This window comes from Dasypus novemcinctus, chromosome 3 (genome assembly GCF_030445035.2).
Source record: "Dasypus novemcinctus isolate mDasNov1 chromosome 3, mDasNov1.1.hap2, whole genome shotgun sequence".
Classification (NCBI taxonomy): Eukaryota; Metazoa; Chordata; class Mammalia; order Cingulata; family Dasypodidae; genus Dasypus; species Dasypus novemcinctus.
Window position 1 is genome coordinate 5,686,930 of NC_080675.1, and position 16,945 is coordinate 5,703,874.

At 37.3% G+C, this 16,945-nt stretch overlaps 6 non-coding genes and 3 pseudogenes across 6 annotated transcripts; all 9 read right to left on the reverse strand.

Moving 5' to 3' along the window:
* Positions 1–896: 896 nt before the first annotated feature.
* Positions 897–968, reverse strand: LOC111760695 (small nucleolar RNA SNORD113/SNORD114 family). Its single transcript, XR_002794308.1, has one exon. It is a non-coding gene; the product is annotated as a small nucleolar RNA SNORD113/SNORD114 family (small nucleolar RNA).
* A 1,849-nt stretch (positions 969–2,817) lies between these two features.
* Positions 2,818–2,893, reverse strand: LOC111760715 (small nucleolar RNA SNORD113/SNORD114 family). The gene has a single exon (XR_002794326.1). It is a non-coding gene; the product is annotated as a small nucleolar RNA SNORD113/SNORD114 family (small nucleolar RNA).
* Positions 2,894–4,690: 1,797 nt separating this feature from the next.
* On the reverse strand, positions 4,691–4,765 carry LOC111760706 (small nucleolar RNA SNORD113/SNORD114 family). The gene has a single exon (XR_002794319.1). It is a non-coding gene; the product is annotated as a small nucleolar RNA SNORD113/SNORD114 family (small nucleolar RNA).
* Positions 4,766–6,127: 1,362 nt separating this feature from the next.
* On the reverse strand, positions 6,128–6,197 carry LOC111760708 (small nucleolar RNA SNORD113/SNORD114 family; annotated as a pseudogene).
* Positions 6,198–7,207: 1,010 nt separating this feature from the next.
* Positions 7,208–7,282, reverse strand: LOC111760698 (small nucleolar RNA SNORD113/SNORD114 family). The gene has a single exon (XR_002794311.1). It is a non-coding gene; the product is annotated as a small nucleolar RNA SNORD113/SNORD114 family (small nucleolar RNA).
* A 1,013-nt stretch (positions 7,283–8,295) lies between these two features.
* LOC111760720 (small nucleolar RNA SNORD113/SNORD114 family) lies at positions 8,296–8,381 on the reverse strand (annotated as a pseudogene).
* Positions 8,382–12,753: 4,372 nt separating this feature from the next.
* LOC111760696 (small nucleolar RNA SNORD113/SNORD114 family) lies at positions 12,754–12,829 on the reverse strand. The gene has a single exon (XR_002794309.1). It is a non-coding gene; the product is annotated as a small nucleolar RNA SNORD113/SNORD114 family (small nucleolar RNA).
* An 827-nt stretch (positions 12,830–13,656) lies between these two features.
* Positions 13,657–13,735, reverse strand: LOC111760703 (small nucleolar RNA SNORD113/SNORD114 family; annotated as a pseudogene).
* Positions 13,736–14,658: 923 nt separating this feature from the next.
* LOC111760701 (small nucleolar RNA SNORD113/SNORD114 family) lies at positions 14,659–14,732 on the reverse strand. Its single transcript, XR_002794316.1, has one exon. It is a non-coding gene; the product is annotated as a small nucleolar RNA SNORD113/SNORD114 family (small nucleolar RNA).
* Between the last annotated feature and the right edge of the window lie 2,213 nt (positions 14,733–16,945).

The window sequence follows — 16,945 nt, forward strand, 5'->3', positions numbered from 1 at the left end:
TCTGCATATCTTTAGTATCTGTCCACAGAAATTTTTCCCAAACTCTAGACATTTTTCTTTAACTGCTCTCAGTATTTCAAAATAAACTAATCAATGTAGTGCTTCATATTAATGATATAGTGACTGGGTTACTGGGTAACGTTGGCCATCTTTAATTATATATCATATATTTCACAGTTTTTAAAAATGCAGTAAATACTTTTAAACAAACTCACAAAACCAAGAAAAGACCTTTGAATGTAACTTACATTATTCTTTATGCTTCTAACACAGAGGCAACCGCAGAGCTCATTCCCATAGCATACCCCTTAAATCAGCTCAAGGGATTCCATTCTAAGGAGCACAAAAGAGCCGAAGATAAAAAAAGCGAGACATTACCTCCACTGTCCCTGTAGTCCACCTTTCATTCAATCAGTCATTCAGGTATTAACAAATCAGGCAATAGTCATTTTTGCTACTCTTAAGAAAATGAGGATCAAACTTGCCACCTATCCAGAACAAAAATATTTACTCTATTTTCATTGTCTCTATTCCCCTTAGCACCCCTTAAATCCATCTTAATGAATTTCGGGGGGTGTGTGTATCTACATAAATACATTATTTCTTGATCACTGCATATTTTCATAATTTTACAATGTTTCACCCTCTCCGACTTTCTTATTCATATATCTGTTTAATTCTTATATGAATTCATTTATTAGGACAAAAGCTATAGAAAAGGTCAATGTATTTTCCTAATGTCTTTATATATTCATATATTTGTTTTATGATTCTGTCATTTCTTCAACTGAATCTAATTCCAGGAACCCAAAGTAAAAGAAGATGATCCTGGTGTATTCCTGAATCTGTCTAGAGGGTCATTTCTAACAAAAGGATTGGACTAGATCACTCTTGCGTGGGACCTCAGTGTTCCAGACACGTATTCATCATCCAAGACTCATACGCCACCAGTGGTCATCATCGATCCCAGATGGCCATCTTTTATTTCATTCAAATCAATATATATGTTTATTGATCAATCCATCAATACACTTAAAACAATTATTAGAAATTTCACTCTCCAAACCCAAGAACCAGAGCCTTGAGTATAACTAATACCTGCCTATAGAATAATTTGTTACATCAACAAATCTTTTTTATTAATCAGCCATGATTTCTCAAGTAAAAATTAGTCAATACAAATGCTTATTATCAGTTACATTTAACAATGGGTCATGGTTGGTTTTTTTTTTATTATATTTTACATTTTTTAAAACACAATGAGTACTCTTAATGAATATCCACTCAAACCAAGACAAGAACTTAAATTATTACTCACATTTGTCTCTATACTTCTAACTCAGAGGCAACCACAGAGCTTGGTGACAATGAGTAAATGCCTAAATCAGCTTGGAAGACTCCATTCTGAAGAGGACAAAACAGGGCAGAAGGTAAAAACATAGAGGCATTATCTCCACTGATCCTTTCCTGCCACAATTAACTTAGTCCAGCATTTATGTGTGTTAATGATTTGAGGGTAATGATTACTTCATTTCCTCAAGAAAATAAAATCCAACTTGGCCACTGAACCAGAAAAAGCATACTGACTTAATTATACTTTCTATGTCATTTTAGTCCAACAGTTAATGCCCTATTTATTTCCTAATGGAATTCACTGTTTATGTAATGGTATTCCTTGCTTTACCATGTAGTTTCATAAATGGACATTGCTACATCTTCCTCATCTTCTTATAATTAAATATTAGTTTGATTCTTTCTTGATCCTTCTCTAATAAGAGAATCAAAATTTATAACACAAGACCAAGACCATGACCCCTGTCTATGGAACCATTTCCCACAGAGCGGGAAGTCTCCTGTGTTGGACTTCAGAGTTCTATCACACATCACTCATAATCTACGACAATAATAACCATTGCTATTACTGGTTCAAGATCAACCTCTCTCTTCCTTCATTTCCACATGTGATTATTAATTCATTAATTAACTAACAATGAAAAACTTATGTTTACAAAAAACAAGAATAACAGTTTCCACATGTCTAACAGCTATCTAGAGAATAATTTCTCACAACAGCAGAGTTTTTTCTTAATCAACCTCTTAGTCATATAAAATGTTTCTTATCAATCCTATTTTAACATAAGGCCATAGCTGATCTTTTTTTAATATATCTCACATTTTTTAATAATAAAGACCATTAAAAAGCCACTGAAACTGAGACAAGAACTTTTATTTATTTCTCACTTTGCTCTCTGTGCCCTAACACATGGAGACTGAGAGAGAGGCAGAATCATAGCAGAATGTCCAGATAAGTTAGAATGTGTCCTTCCTGGGAGTATAAAGCACAGAAGAGAATTTTTAAAATGGAGATATCAACTCCACTGATTCTTACTTGCTGTGTTTCAGTTACTCAATATTTGCTTATTCATTAATTTTCATAACGTATTTTTTTTACTTTTCTCTTAAAAAATGATCTCAATCATGAGACAGACTTGGCAACAAAACTATTATTTATCAGTATCTATATACTCTTCAGCAAAGAATTAACATGCTTGATCCTTTTATTTCTTAATGGGCAACAGGTTTTCAACCTATATTAGCAGCATTTTTTTTCCCACCACACATGTCTTATTTGGGCAAAGTTTTACCCTCTACAGCCCTTACCATTTAAATATTTGTTTAGGGTATAGGTGATAGGTTCAATTGTAATAACTGAATCAATATCCTTGGGGGAAAAAAGAAAAGAAGAACTTGTATATTCCTGAAATCTCTCTATAACATAACATCCAACAGAAGGGAGAGAGTAGATTTCATTAAGTGCTGGATCTTGGAGTTCCAAAAACTATGTATATTCATCTTGAATGACTCATACGCAACAGTGATCAGCACTGAGCCAAGATTGATCCACTTTTTGTTCCTTCTTAAATAGCTATTTTTATTGATTTGTTCATCAAATTACTACTAATACTAATAATAAAATAAATACCCTAGGGGCACAAAAGCAGAAAAAAGTCCTTTGAATATCTCTACCGATTGTCTATCAAATCATTTCCCTAAACACTTGGTTCCTTTCCTTAAGTGTTTCATACCAATCCCATATTTCCCATATGCGCCATGGTGGCCTTCTCTGATAATATTTCACACTTATTAGTAATACAGCGAATATATTAAACAAACCACCCATGAACAAGGCATTTAAGGATTACTCACATTGGTCTCCAAACTCCTATCACACTGAACTCGTAACCAAGGTAGAAAGCATAAATCAACTGGGATGGGCCTACTCTGAGGAGTAAACAACAGAGAAAATAGAACTATTAAGGTATTATCAACCCTGGTCCCTGAATTATTAAGTTGGTATTTAGGTTATGGACTTGGAGCTATGTTTACATTAATTGCCGCTTATGGAAATGACCAACTTCCCATGAAACAAATACATGATCACAATTACTGATATTGTCTGTATTGCCTTCAGCCTATGAGATAATAGCCTTGAGCCACTTTTTGTGTATCATAATTCAGTCTTTTCTACATACATTAATGGTATTTCTTGCCTCAATGTTTTCATAATTTGACAAGGAATCAACTTTGTCATATTCATTAATTTTATATGTTTAATGGTTCTGTTACAAATCCATAAATAAGACAATCAAAATCCATGACTCCTAGATAAAGAATTAAAGATCTTTGTATCACCCTAATTCTGTCTTTTTGATCATTTACAACATAGAGATGAGATTTCTTTCATGTAGGACATCAGAGTTCCAGGCATATATCGATGATCATCAATGACACTATGTTACTAGTCATCATTCAGCCAAGACTGATCCTTTTTCTTCATTCATTTCTACATTTGTTCATTGATTTATTCACCAATTTACTAAAAATAATAAAAAGTACCTATAATTCTTTAAAACCCAAGGACAAGACCCTTGATATAGCTAACATCTATCTGTAGACTAATTTGTCACTCAATACATCTTTCATTAAAATAATTCTCAGTGTTTCATATGTCACTACTATGCTTCTTATCAATCCCATTTACCACTTGACCATGGTGGTCCTTTTCCAAGATATTCACACTTTTAATTATACACTTGAACCAAGACAATTACTTGAACTATTACTCACAATGGTCTCTGGTCAGAGGCAATCGTAAAGCTTGGGAACATGGCAGATGAGTCTTTTCTGAGGAGTAGAAAGCAGATCGATGATAGTAAGATGGAGACATTGTATCCATTGAACATTGCTTTGGACATTACATTGTAATGCTCAGGTATTTACTAAATGTCATAATAACATTTTTCTTATGAAAAAATGAACAATATCAATCTTGGAAGTACACCTACAGTAATAAAATTGACTCTTGCTCATCAAGTTCTATGCAATCCTTAGCCACAAAAGTAACACACCTGCACTTTTATCTTTTTTAATAGGCATCAATGTTTTAAAATTAGATCATTAAGCATTTCTTCCTTTACCACATATGCACTAGGTTCAACAATGCATAGCCTTACTCCTTACATTGCCTTTTCAATTTATATAATTGATTAGTGGTTTTGTCATTGATTCATTTATAATAATAGAATCAAAATCCCTGAACCCCAAAGTACAAGAGTAAGCTTCTGGTACACTCCTGACATCGACCAATAGGATTAGTTTCAATGGCCTGAATAGACTCAATTCCTCTTTGTCTGACCTCAGACGTCCAGACACGTATCATTCATCATCCATGATTCATACGCCACCAGTTGTCATCATTGGTCCAGAATTGATCGTCTTTTTCTCCGTTCATGTGCAATCATCGATTAATTCATCAATTCACTAATTGTAACTTTTTAAGACCTAAAAGTCTCAAAAGCCCATGAACAACAACTTGATATACCTCAAATCTCTCTATAGGGTACATCAATACCTCTCTATCAGGAATCATCCACACAGGAAATCCACACATTTCCTTATGTGGATTAGTCAATCTAATGCACCATATCAATCTCATTTTATCCCTGGGCCACTGTTAGCCATCTCTGAATATATTTCACAATACCCTGAAATGAACCACCCAAACCAAGATGAGAATTTGGACAATTACTCACATTGGCCTCCATGCTCCTAGCACATCGAGGCAACCGAGGTGCCAGTGACGATGGCAGAATACTTCTCTCAACTTCATACTTCCTTTCTGAGGAGTAAAAAGCAAAGCAGATAAAAAAAGATTGAGACATCTATCACTTGATGCTTGCTTTCTGTATTTCATTCACTCATTTGTGTACTGATGATTTTTCAAATATTTATGTATTTTTGTCCTCACAAAAATGAACAATCACAAACTTGAGAATGGCCCAGATCAATGAAATTGACTATTACTTATCAATGTCTATATTTTCATTAGACAAAGAGGTAGCAAGCTAGAACCACTGATTTCTTAATGGGTATACATGTTTCCAAATGATATTAATAAGAATTCTTGCTTCAACACAATTGCTCATGGCTGAGCAATGCTTCACCCTGATTCTGTTTATTTATATATTTGTATAACAGATAAGTCATTAATTCATTTAAAAATACAGAATAAGGGAAGCGGACTTGGCCCAGTGGTTAGGGCATCCGCCTACCACATGGGAGGTCCGCGGTTCAAACCCCGGGCCTCCTTGACCCGTGTGGAGCTGGCCCATGTGCAGTGCTGATGCGCGCAAGGAGTGCCGTGCCACGCAGGGGTGTCCCCACGTAGGGGAGCCCCACACGCAAGGAGTGCGCCCCATAAGGAGAGCTGCCCAGCGCCAAAGAAAGTGCAGCCTGCCCAGGAATGGCGCCACCCACACGGAGAAATGACACAACAAGAAGACGCAGCAAAAAGAAGAAACAGATTCCATGCCGCTGATGACAACAGAAGTGGACAAAGAAGACACAGCAAATAGACACAGAGAACAGACAAGCGGGGGGGGGGAGGGAGGAGAGAAATAAATAAATAAATCTTAAAAAAAAAAAATGAACGAAGGAGTGACCTTCTACCTGCCCTTATGAAAAATAAATAAATACAGAATAAGACCATGAACACAAAGTAAAAGAACAAGATCCTTGAATATCCCTGATCACTTCCAACTGAGGGAATAGATGTAGTTAACACTTTATAGACCTCAGCATTCCAGAAAGATTCACCGTCCATGACCCATACAACACCAGGGGTCATCACTGATCTATGACTGGCCCTCTCTTTCTTCATGCCTAGCGACACATTTTCATTGATTAATCCACAAAGTCACAAGTAATAACAAAATAAACACCTGAGGGGAGCAGATGTAGCTCAGATGGTGGGGCACTGGCTTCCCATGTACGAGGCCTCAGGCTTGCTCCCCAGTATCTCCACACAAACAAGCAAATACATGAGAGCCACAGAAACAGAAATAGAATATATCCAACCATCTCTAAAGTCCATCTATGGGGTCATTTCCCAAAAGTACTAGATCTTTTTCTTTAACTGACCTCCATGCTTGATATATGAATTAATATATATAAACATAATGATTTATAGCGATTCTATTCTAATTAATTCCTGTATTAACTGGGCCACATTGACCTTTTTTATTGTGTTACACAGTTTTTATTAATCAAGTGAATACCCTTTTAGAAGGACAAGAACTTGGCCCTTACTCACATTGGTCTCCAACGCTGCTAACACACATGGCAACGCGAGAGCTCAAGATCACAGCAGATGCTTACATCATCCCAAGGGGGACCATTCTGATGAGTACAAAGCAGAGCAAATGATACAGAGATTGAGACACTTTATCCATTGATCCTTGTCCATATTTAATTTGTTCAATCATTTAAGTATTCCATAATTCTCAATGAAACTTAAGAATGACCAAGAGCAATAAAAATGACTATCTAATCAGCATCTTTATGGTCCTTTGTGACAATGATAATGTCCTTAATTCTTTCATTTTTTTATTGGGTGGTGTTTTCAATGTTTGTTAATCACATTTCCTTCCTAACCACTTATGGTCATAGTTGGGCAATGCATCACCTTATTCCCCTCTCTTTATGTATTTGTTTAATGATTCCGCCATTGACTCAGTTAAAATAAAAGAATCAATATCCATGAACCCAATGTAAGAGAATGAGATCTTTGTGCATTCCCAACATGTACTACAGATCACTTCAACACCTACCTATAGGATCAAGAGAAAACACACTTGATTCCTCTTTGCATGACCTCAGACGTCCAGACACGTATCACTCATCGTCCGTGACTCATACGCCACCAGTGGTCATCATTGGTCCAGACTGACCTGCTTTGTCTTCCTGCATTTCTAAAACTGGTTTCTAGATTAATTCGTCAAGTCACACATAATAGTAAAAATAATAACCTATAATCCTCAAAAATCCAAGCATGATAACTTGATGCCTCTCACATCTGTCAATAGAATGATTTGTCACCCTAGAACTGTCCTTATTCAGCCTCTGTGGTGTGTATGTGAGTTAGTCCCTATAATGCTTCACATCAATGCCATTTCATAACTCAGCCACAAATAGCCTCTTAAAATTATATTTCACACTTTTAAATATATAGTTACAGCCCTTTAAAAATGACTCCAGCAATGACAGAAACTACCACTCACTTTGTTCTCCGTGTTCCTAACAGATGGAGGCCACCATAGAGTTCACGGCTACGAAAGGAGACTTAGATCAGCTCTAGCGCATCCTTCCTGAGAAAGACAAAGCGCAGCAGATGATAAAAGGACTGAGACATTCTATCAATGGGTCCTTGCTTTCCATGTTCCATTTACTCATGATTTAGGTATTTACTAATGTCACAATAGGTATATATTTTCTCTTAATAAAATTAACAACTACAAACTTGAGAAGGGCTCAGATCAATAAAATTTACTATTACCTATCAACACCTATACATACTTAACCAAAGAAGTAATACCCTATAGCCATTAATGAGCATCAGTGAATCCAAATATAGTAATCGGATTTCTTGCCTCACAACATGTTCTTAACACTCAGTGTTTGATCCTCTTCTCTGATTATATATTTGCTGAATATTCTGTCATTGATTTATTAATCATAATAGAGTCTAGGGGATGATTTATTTGTAATAACAGTATCTGGGGGCGGTATAGCAGCTCAAGTGGTTGAGTCTACTTCCAATATAGAAGGTCCTGGGTTCAATCCCCAGTACATCTGGAGGAAAAAAAAAAAAAGAATATAAATCTATCAACCGAAAGTAAAGGAACAAGATCCTTGTATATTCCTGAAATCTGCCTATAGACTCATTTAAAACAGAGTATTGACTAGTTTCATTTCTGTGGGAGACCAAACAGGTATTATTCATCATAAGGATTCATACGCCACCAACCGCCATCATTGGTCCAGGACTGGCCTTCTTTTCCTTCATTTGTTTGTTAATAATTCTTAAAGTCCCTAATATGAATAAAATATTTGTATCCATCAGAAAAACCCCAGTACAAGATCTTTTAAGTATTCCTAATACCTGACTCTAGAGTCATTTCCCACAGACTCTTCACTCTGTCAACAATCAATCTTAGTGATATACATTATTCGTGAATCAACATGTTTTCTATCAATCCTATATTTGATCCATGGTTAATTTTTTGTTTATAGTTAATGTTATTTAAAAGTAATACCATGAATATTATTAAATGAAGCACCGAAACCCAGGTAAGAATTTTGACTATTACTCACATTGTATCTCTATGCTCCCAAAACGTAAGATTCAGGACCTGGCTGAAGCTTAAATCGGTTCAGGTGTATGTCCACTCTGAGGAGTACAAGAACTGCAGAACAAAATATTGAAGACCTCCTTTCAATTATTATACATCTCCACTTTATTTTTCTAGTCATTACTAGTCATTTATATTCTTCCTATAAATAAAATGAACCCACCAAAAACAAATCACAACTAAAACACTGACAAGTACTTATGTCTCCTATATACTTCTTCACCAGGAAAATTACTTGCACCTTTATCAATAACATAATATTTAGGGAAAACCTAAAATAAAAATTAAAGAGCTGTAAAAATGAGTGACATTGGGAAACAGATGTGGCTCATGTTGTAAGTCCTCCTCCTACCATAGGAGAGGACAAAGTTTCGATCCCTGGAGCTTCCTGGTGAAAAAGAAGAGAAAGTGTGCCTGTGTGATGAGCCAGTGCCCACGTGCTAAGCAGAGGGCACGTGCGGCGAGCTGAGTGCCCATATGGGAGCCAGGTGGTGAGCCAGTGCCCACAATAGTGCCCACATGGTGTGCCAGTGCCCGTGTGGAGTGCCAGTGCCCACACAGTGAGCCAAGTGCCCACAAGAGTGCCTGCGCGGGTAGAGTGCCTGCATAGCTAGCCAAGAGCCTGCGCGGTGAGCTAGTGCCCGCACAAGGGAGTCACGCAGCAAGATGGTGACGCAACAAAGGAGAGACCAAGGGGAGAGTCAAAGTGAAGCACAACGGAGACCAGCAACTGAGGTGGTGCAACTGACAGGGAACATCTCTCCACATCAGAGGTCCCCAGGATCCAATCCCAGTGACTCCTAGAGGAGAAAGATGAGAAGGGAAGACAAAAAGAGACATAGATACAGAAGATCACATAGTGAACAGACACCGACAGCAAAAACAGCAGGGCAGGGGAGGGGGAGGAGAAGAAAAATAAACAGTTTTTTTAAAAACGAGTGGCACTGACTTGATCTGTTTTTAAAATCACCCTAAGTCATACTGAATACGCTAAGAGATATTGAACCAAATTAAAAAAAAACTTTGGTTTCTCATCATTAGTATAGGTGTGGCCTTATTTGATCTTATTCATGTACATTGCCAGCTCAGCAAAATTAGATTTACCTTAAACCTTGATTGATGTCCCAATATATTACTGAGGCTTTTTTACTTGTTTGTCTATCATTATCTTTAATAATATTCTAAACCCCCTTGCATCTACCACCTTTGAATCAAAAGACCTGTGATTTAAACATGTTTATACTCCCTATCTTATAGTGAAAAGCCTAGATCTTCTTTACAAAGGGTCCACCATTGAAGAACTGGACTCATTTAAATCCTGATTTTATGTCACATTCTTATCACTGGACCAGAACTCACCCTCCCATCAATCCCATACTGGTCATTAGGCCCAGGCTGGTCTTTTACATGACGCAAAACACCTTTCAACTATTACACTGAGTACCTTTAAAAAGCACCCAAACCAAGACAAGAACTTTATTACTCACATTGGTCTCCACACTCCTAACACAGAGGCAATCCCTGGGCTCCTTACCATGGCAGAACCCTTAAATCAGCACAGGGCATCCATCTGAGGAGCACAAAGCAGAGACGATAGAAAGACTGAGATTTTATCTCCACTGGTCCCCGCATCCCACCATTCATTCAGTCCGTCATGGGTGTGTGTATTAATTTGGGGCACTATATTTAACTTTCTTTTATAAAATGAACATCAAAATTCCCATTACCAAGAACAATGAATGGTACTACCGAAAATTGTCTATATCATCCTTAGTCAAAGAATAATATGCACATCACGTTAAGTAAATATGATATGAATAGGGTGTAAGAGTATCGCTGTGGAAGGAAAAAGGTTTTGTGGTGGATGTATGGGAGTGCTGTATATTATATATATGCATTGCTGTGGTCTAGGACTCCTGTGAAGAGAAGCTGAATAATTAGGGGGGGGGAAAAAAAAAAAAAAAAAGATATGATGTAGAATTTTTTCAAGTCAACATTCTTTATCTAAGTTCTTTATCTAACTTTATCCAAGTTCTTTATCTAACCTTTAAATCCATCGCTATATGCCATTCCCTAGTAAGGGACCATGACATTATATTGGGCTTCAAATTTCGGGGAGTTCTGGATCACAGAGTGTTTCAACAATGGCAATGGAGGGATACTGGTATGAGATGCCAATGACAGGTGATATATGGCTGACAGGGAGCTGTACAGAACATATGTCCAGGGTGCACGGTAATGTTTGGATATACTCATAGTGGCAACAATTAAAAACCACAGCAGGGGGGGTACTGGGTTCCTGGCCAATGGTGTTCTGTCGTGGTCCCTAGGGGAGCAGCGATAGTCTCCCAGGTACAGCGGCGGGGACCGGGAGGGAGTGAGGGTTCAACAGTGAGCCCCTGATGCTAATGACTATGCTTGTGAGCTGATAAGCCTAAAATAAGAACAAGGCCTAGAGCAACATTGTGCCTGGGAATTTCCTCCTGTCAGCCTTCATGTTACTCAAATGTGGCCAGTCTCGAAGCCAAACTCAGCATGTAAATGCAATGCCTTCCCCCCAGCGTGGGACATGACACCCGGGGATGAGCCTCCCTGGCACCGAGGGACCACTATCAACTACCAACTGATGATGCAACTGGAAAATGACCTTATACGGAAGGTTCAATGTGGATCAGCAGAATATCCCTGTCTACATAAAATAACATGACTTTAAAATGCTGTTTGACCTAAAGTAAGGGGGAAATGGAAAAGAGAAATGAGTTTATATGGCTACGAGTTTCTAAAAAAGAGTCTGGAGGCTGGCAGAAGGATTGCCCTCATGCACAACTGAGCAGAGTCAGAGAGACAGATAAAGCAGATACAACCCCCAGATATCGGTTCCTTCGAGGGCTAAAGAGACCCATGGGAGTTATGGTCATGGCCGATGGGGTTAACTACCAGGTCAGATGGCCCCTTTTTGGAACTGGTGTTTATGTGTGATGAATCTGGACTCAGATGGGATCTTCCTTCATAAGACTTTCATGCTAAGGTCATGGAGGTGCAGTTAATGTTGGGGTTTAAGATATATTTAGCGGATTTGAATCTCTGGACTGACAATGTGATAGCCAGGTCCTGAGCCTCAACAGACTCCAGCACCTACAATATGATTTATTGGACTTATCACACTCAGCTAAGATGGAGTTGAAGAAGGACAACCACCACACCATGGAGCCTAGAGTGATTACAACTGAAAGTGGGAGGATTGCATCCAACATCCATGTGGAATCTGAGCCTCCTCTTGACATAGAGGTGCAATGGACACAACCAATCCAATGTCCACATAGAAGAGGTGGCATTGGATTGGGAAAAGTGGACATGGTGGCTGATGGGTATGGGGAAAGGCAGGAAGAGATGAGAGGTGGAGGCGTCTTTGGGACATGGAGCTGCCCTGGATGGTGCTTCAGAGGCAATCACCAGACATTGTAAATCCTCACAGGGCCCACTGGATGGAATGGAGGAGAGTATGGGCCATGATGTGGACCATTGACTATGAGGTGCAGAGGTGACCAAAGATGTACTTACCAAATCCAATGGATGTGTCATGATGATGGGAACGAGTGTTGCTGGGGGGGGGGGGGGAGAGGTGGGGTGGGGGGGTGGGGTTGAATGGGACCTCACATATATATTTTTAGTGTAATATTATTACAAAATCAATAAAAAAAAAAAAAAGAAAAAAAGAAAAAAAGAGAAAAAAAAAAAAAGAATAATATGCTTGAAATATTTGTTTGTTTCTTAACGGAATTCAGTGTTCTCAATATATACTAATGCTCCATGTTTTCATAATTGTTCAATGCTTAAACCTATCCCAATTTATTTATTTATATTTAGGGATTGATTTCTTTGCTTATGTTTTATAGTCATAGAATCAAAATCCATTGCACAAATATGAGTAAGATCCTTGGATATTCTTAATATCTTTCTAAAGGATAATTTCCAACAGAGGGACTAGAAATTTCCTTTCCTGTTGGACCTCAGACTTCCAGACACGTATCATTCACCATCCTTTGACTCATACGCCACCAGACATCATCATTGGTCCAGGATTTGCCCTGTTCTTCATTCACATCTACCTTTGTTTACTCATTAATTCATAAATTCACTGATAAAAAATAAATTCCTATGAATCTCAAAAGCGAGAACAAGAGCCTTGAATAATACTTCCTATCAATCCCATATGGACCACTGGGCAATGGTTGGCCTTCTTTCACACATTCAATAATGCAATACACATCCAATAACAAGAAGGGCCGAGTTCGCTTATCACTCACATTGGTCCCAGGACCCCTAAGCCATAGGGGTGTCCACCGCGTCACGAGCATGGAAGGATGGTGCAGTGAGCTCGAAGGTGTCCACTCTAAGGAGTAATAAGCAGAGCAAATAATAAGAAAACTCAGACCCTCTCTCTTTAAATCCTTCCTGTTCCCATTTCATTTACTCAATCATTCCACATTAATGCTTCGTTATATACAATATATCCACAAAAATATGTATTTATATAGTACATATAACACACATACACAAAACATATATAAGAAAATGAACAACCTTTAATTTCTGCTGACCAAGAGCAATAAAATTGACTGATTCTAATCAGGATCTGTAAAATCCTTCGACGAAGAGGTAACACCCTTCACCCCTTTATTTCTTAAGAAACAGGACTGTTTGCATTGAGAGTTTCTCATCTCAACACATATATTCATAATCATAAAATGCTTCACCCTCCTCCTATTTATTGATTTAAATATTTGCTTCATGGTTCTATCATTGAAACATTATAAAAATAAAATCGAAATCCACGTCTCCAGATAATAAGGTGCTTTTATATTCCTCATTTCCAACATAAGGAAGGGACTGATTTCCTTTCGTGTTGGACCTCAGAGTTCCAGACACGTGCATTCCTCATCTGTGACTCAGACGCCACCAGTCGTGATCACTGCACTGGTCCAGGCTGGTACCTCTTTTCTTCACTCATATCGACATTAATTGATTAATTCATCAACCAATGCTATCAATAAGATAATACCAATGAATCCCAAAAACACAATAAGTAGCCCGGACATCTGTCTATAGAATTATTGGCCACAATGACTATACTAATTTCCTTATTTCTAAGTTGTTGAAAATATCAATAAATCAACATATTGTTCCATTACAACCCCAAATTAATCATTAGGCCATGGTCAACCTTTTTGAATTACACTTACAACTTTTTGATACATAATGAACAGCCTAAAATACCATGCCAGCCCAGACAAGAACTTTGACCAGTACTCACATTGGCGTCCATGCTCCAAGACACAGAGGCACCCATGGAGGTTGTTCCCACGGAGGAATGTTCCAACCAGCTCCAGGGCAACAATTCTGAGGCTACAGAGCAGAGCCAATGGTAAAAAAATTGGAAAATTTAAAAACCAGGTATTCTCTCCATGGATCCTTCTTTAATTATTTAATTTACTCACTCATTGAGGTATTAATTTTTCATTTATATATATATATGTATTTCTCTTAAGAAAACAAACAACCTGAAACTTGAGGCTGTAAGATTGAATATTACTTAATCAGTGTCATTATGTTCTTAGCTAAGGGGTAACATCCTTGATGCACTTATTTCTTAACTGCATCAGCACTTTCAATTTTTATTAAAACTCTACTTTGCATCACCCATATATTCATAATTGGGTAGTGCTTGACCTTATTTATTTGTTAGTTAGTTTATTCTTTATTGTATCAGTTGTGGATCCATTCACAATATATAATAATAAATTTTGAAATCCATGATCCAAAGTAAGGAACAAGATCCTCTCATATTCCTACCATGCATCCACAGGATTATTTCAAAAAGGGGGACGAGACTAGGTCTCTCTTTGTGTGTGACCTCAGAGTTCCAGATACATACATTCATCACTGAGGTCTCATACGCCACCCGTCGTCATCATTGGTCAAGGGTTGACCCTCTTTTGCTTCAATCATATCCCCATTTGTTCATATGTTAATCTGTAAATTCACTAATAATAATAAAATTACCCTAGAATTTACAAAATACAAGAAAGAGAACCTTAAATATCCTACGTCTTTCTATATAATCACCGGCCACATCAACTTACCTAAAAGCAAAACTTCAGGCCATCATTTATGAATCAATCAACAAAATCTTTCATATCATTCCTCTTATTTATCATAAAGGATGGTTGGCAATCTGTGATTATATTTCATACTTTTCTTAAACAGAGAGAAGAGGCTTGAAAAAACACACATGAAACCAACATTAGACGTTAACTCTGACCCATCTTGTCTCCACGTTCCTAACACAGGGGCAAACATAGAATTCACGGCCATGGCAGAATGATTATAATCAGCTTGGGTGAATCCATTCTAAAGAGTACAAAGCAAAGCAGATAATTTTTTTAAACTCATACATCTTTCCACAGATACTTGCTTTCAGTATTTCAGTGACTCAGTAGTTTAGGTAATAATTAATGCTTTATGATAAAACAAACATCCTCAACATTGAGATTGACCTAGAGTAATAAGATTGACTACAATTTTTAGGCCTGAATGATCACTAGCCAAAGAGGTAACATTCTTGATCCATCTATTTCTTAAGAGGAATCAGAGTTTTTGATTTTCATTAATAATATTTCTTGCTTCAATACATATTCAGTGTTGTGCAATGTTTCACCCTCTTCATATATTTTTTTTCCTTTGCACTAACAACCATACTCTTAAGACTGACCCAAAACAGTTAACACTGACTTTTATCATTATCAATAGGCTCCTTAGGTAGAGGGGTATAATTGGTCATCATCATTGGTCCAGAACTGGCTCTCACTTCTGTATTTGTATTATATTTGTTTACTGATTAATCCATCAATTTACTAATGATAATAATACTTAGCATCACAAATAGCCAAGAACAAGCTCCTGGAACATCTCAAGTCTGTCTTTAGAGTTATTTCCCATAGACCTTCAATTTCAAATTAACATCTTTCATATCAATCCTGTATCTATCACTAAGTTATATTTGGCTTTATTGATTATGCAGTAACACAGTGAGTGCCCTTAAAAAAACCACCTGACCAATACAAGAACTTAGACTTTCACTCACATACATGTATCTCCATGCTCCTAACACACAGAGCCCAAGGTCTCAGTCATGGCAGAGTGCTTCCGTCACAGGGGTGCACCCATTCTGAGGACTACAAAGGGAAATAGAAGACAAAAGAATTGAGACATTTCACCCATCAACCTGTACTTTCTGCCTTTAATTTACTTAGTCGATAAGGTATTTGTTAATTTACGGTAATATTTACTTATCTTTTAATCAAATAAACAATGTTGAATTTATCAATGACTCCAAGCAAGAATACTGAAAATTATTTGAAGGTCTTTATTATCCTTAGTCAAAGAAATAACATCCTTGATCCATTTATCTTAATAACCTTCAGTATTTTCAACAATGGTATTTACTGCCTCACCCTAAAATCTGTGTAATGGGACAATTAAACTTTCTTTACTTATATATTGTTTTCTTTATATCATGTCATTGATTCATACAAAAAAAATTCAGGAACCACAAGAATCCTAAAATCCTTAAATATTTCTTGACATGAACATGAGTTGGGCAGAACGGGTTTAATCATAATCCACGTTTCCTAACACAAGCTTTGCCCACTTTTAAGTAATTTGGCCAGTTATGAACATCTGCATGCATTCGCTTCCATTAATACAATCAATGTCACTTTACTGACCCAAACTCAACTAGAACACTGTTTAACATCTGTCCAGAGGCCCACTACACACCGGTGTCTCTGTGGCTTATATTTTTAAGGAAACCAGTCAATGGAATTACAGTCATCAGAAATCTTGACATGTGAAATATTCTCAGCATTAGTCTAAGCACAGCCCTCTTTCATCTAGTTAATTGCTCGGTACTTTAATTATGTAAATAATTTTCCTTTCTAGTTATAAAACTAACAAACCTTAACCCACCACCAACTCCTAACGGGAACACATATTATAATGTGCACCTTCTGGTATGTTCCTTAACCAAAGGGATAATGCCCGTGATCTATTTTCAGTGGCCTTTAATGTTGCTTCTAAAATGGCTTCAAATAAGCCCCACTTCCTAGAATTCACAACCCTGCAAAAGCCCCTTC